The sequence below is a fragment of the Choloepus didactylus genome, chromosome 10 (genome assembly GCF_015220235.1).
Source record: "Choloepus didactylus isolate mChoDid1 chromosome 10, mChoDid1.pri, whole genome shotgun sequence".
In the NCBI taxonomy this organism is placed as follows: domain Eukaryota; kingdom Metazoa; phylum Chordata; class Mammalia; order Pilosa; family Megalonychidae; genus Choloepus; species Choloepus didactylus.
The window spans coordinates 113,498,376-113,501,960 of record NC_051316.1 but is presented as its reverse complement, the minus strand read 5'-3'; positions in this window follow the sequence as shown (position 1 = coordinate 113,501,960).

The window sequence follows — 3,585 nt, the reverse complement described above, 5'->3', positions numbered from 1 at the left end:
CTTGCATATATAATGAAATCCTACAACTCAATGACAATAGTACAGACAGCCCAATTATAAAATGGGCAAAAGATATGAAAAGACAGTTCTCTGAAGAGGAACTACAAATGGCCAAGAAACACATGAAAAAATGTTCAGCTTCACTAGCTATTAGAGAGATGCAAATTAAGACCACAATGAGATACCATCTAATACCGATTAGAATGGCTGCCATTAAACAAACAGGAAACTACAAATGCTGGAGGGGATGTGGAGAAATTGGAACTCTTATTCATTGTTGGTGGGAGTGTATAATGGTTCAGCCACTCTGGAAGTCAGTCTGGCAGTTCCTTAGAAAACTAGATATAGAGTTACCATTCGATACAGCGATTGCACTTCTCGGTATATACCCGGAAGGTCGGAAAGCAGTGACACGAACAGATATCTGCACGCCAATGTTCATGGCAGCATTATTCACAATTGCCAAGAGATGGAAACAACCCAAATGTCCTTCAACAGATGAGTGGATAAATAAAATGTGGTATATACACACGATGGAATACTACGCGGCAGTAAGAAGGAACGATCTCGTGAAACATATGACAACATGGATGAACCTTGAAGACATAATGCTGAGCGAAATAAGCCAGGCATAAAAAGAGAAATATTATATGCTACCACTAATGTGAACTTTGAAAAATGTAAAACAAATGGTTTATAATGTAGAATGTAGGAGAACTAGCAGTAGAGAGCAATTAAGGAAGGGGGAACAATAATCCAAGAAGAACAGATAAGCTATTTAACATTCTGGGGATGCCCAGGAATGACTATGGTCTGTTAATTTCTGATGGATATAGTAGGAACAAGTTCACAGAAATTTTATATATTAGGTAACTTTCTGGGGGTAAAGTAGGAACAGGTTGGAAGTAAAGCAGTTATCTTAGGTTAGTTGTCTTTTTCTTACTCCCTTGTTATGGTCTCTTTGAAATGTTCTTTTATTGTATGTTTGTTTTCTTTTTAACTTTTTTTTAATATAGTTGATTTTAAAAAGAAGGGAAAGTTAAAAAAAAAAAAAAAAGGAAAACAAGGAAAAAAAGATGTAGTGCCCCCTTGAGGAGCCTGTGGAGAATGCAGGGGTATTGGCCTACCCCACCTCGATGGTTGCTAACATGACCACAGATATAGGGGATGGTTGTTTGATGGGTTGAGCCCTCTACCATAGGTTTTACCCTTGGGAAGATGGTTGCTGCAAAGGAGAGGCTAGGCCTCCCTATGGTTGTGCCTAAGAGCCTCCTCCCGAATGCCTCTTTGTTGCTCAGATGTGGCCCTGTCTCTCTGGCTAAGCCAACTTGAAAGGTGAAATCACTGCCCTCCCCCCTACCTGGGATCAGACACCCAGGGGAGTGAATCTCCCTGGCAACGTGGAATATGACTCCTGGGGAGGAATGTAGACCTGGCATCGTGGGACGGAGAACATCTTCTTGACCAAAAGGGGGATGTGAAAGGAAATGAAATAAGCTTCAGTGGCAGAGAGATTCCATAAGGAGCCGAGAGGTCACTCTGGTGGGCACTCTTATGCACAATTTAGACAACCCTTTTTAGGTTCTGAAGAATTGGGGTAGCTGGTGGTGGATACCTGAAACTATGAAACTACAACCCAGAACCCATGAATCTCGAAGACAATTGTGTAAAAATGTAGCTTATGAGGGGTGACAATGGGATTGGGAAAGCCATAAGGACCACACACCACTTTGTCTGGTTTATGAATGGATGAGTAGAAAAATAGGGGAAGGAAACAAACAAACAAACAGACAAAGGTACCCAGTGTTCTTTTTTACTTCAATTGCTCTTTTTCACTTTAATTATTATTATTATTTTTGTGTGTGTGCTAATGAAGGTGTCAGGGATTGATTTAGGTGATGAATGTACCACTATGTAATGGTACTGTGAACAATCGAAAGTACGATTTGTTTTGTATGACTGCATGGTATGTGAATATATCTCAATAAAATGAAGATTAAAAAAAAAAAAGAAAATGCCTGAGACTTTCTGTAATGAGCTACTTAAAATCAGAGAAAGAAAAAAGGAAAAAAAGAAGTCCCCTTTCCAGAGCCAGTCCCCAGCCTCCAGTTCTCTGTGCCCCTTTTCTTGGAACACAGTCGTTTTCCAGTATTCTGAGCTCAGAAGTCTCCAAAAGCCTCTGTTTTTATTTATTTATGTATTTTTTTCCCTCAGCCCTGCTTCCTCTCTGCCGGGAGAAAGCTCTAGGTTCCTTTCCTGCTTGTTCTGGGTTTATCTGTGCTCGTAGCATGTATTCAGTAGTTCAGATTTGTTAATTAAAACTGCAATTGGAGGTTTGTTGAGCTGCATTCACTTGCTTCCAGTAGGGACTGCTGCTTTTTCCCCCAGTGAAGTTTTCTAACTCAGCCTGGCATGCTGGGGCGGGGGTAGGGGGTTGCCAGCTTTGCAGTTTGGGGAGCTTTGCTTACAGTTCTATGCTGTTATCTTAGCCATTCCATCCATCCCAGACTGCTGGTGTACAATGTGTGTTTGGTCACAGATGTCCCCCGATCAGTTGTTCCAGACTATTTTCTAGTTATTCCTGGCTATTTGTTGCTCTAGGGGAATAACTAAATTCCACACCTCCCTGTACTGCTGTGTTGCCTGTGTCATAGGTTTTAAATACTGTTTTAAATTTCAATTTCCAGTTGTTTAAATATATTGTATATAGTTGCTACTATATAGCTCTAGAATTGATTTTATGTTAATACGTTTTAAAAATTTTTTATCTTAGTAACATATATGCAACTCAGATTTTCCCATTTTAACCACTTTCATTTGTACAATTCAGTAGTATCAAGTATATGCATAATATTGTGGTACCATCACAAATATCCATTATCCCAACTTTTTCGTCACCTTAAATAGAAGCACTGCATCCATTAAGCAATAACTACCCCTTCCTCTATCCCCCTCCTCTATCTCCAGGCCCCTTATAATCTACAATGAAATTTGCTTCTTCTGGGTATTTCATGTAAGTGAGATCATACAATATTTACTCTCCAGGTCTGACTTATTTTACTCAACATGATGTCTTCAAGGGTCATCCACGTTGTCGCATGCATGAGAACATCATTCCTTTTCACAGCTGAATAATATTCCTTTGGTGTATATACAACTTTTTGTTTATCCATTCATCTTTTGATGGACACTTGAGTTGCTTCCCTCTTTAGGCAACTGTGAATAATGCTGCTATAAGCATTGGTCTACACATGTTTTTTTGAGTATATAGCAAGAACTGGATTACCAGGTCATATTGTAATTTTATTTTTAACTTTCTGAAGAACTGTTTTCCTCAGAAGCTGTTTTCCACGGTGGCTGCACCATTTTACAATACCACCAGCAATATACAGGTATTCCTCTTTTTCTGTATCCTTGGCAACACTTATTATTTTCTTTTTATAATTATAGCCATTCTAGTGCATGTTAAGTGGTATCTTGTGGTTTTGGTTTGCATTTCCCTAATGAATAATGATGTTGAGCATCTTTTCATATGTTTGTTGGCCATTTTATCTTCTTTGGAGAAATGTCTATTCAAATCTTTTG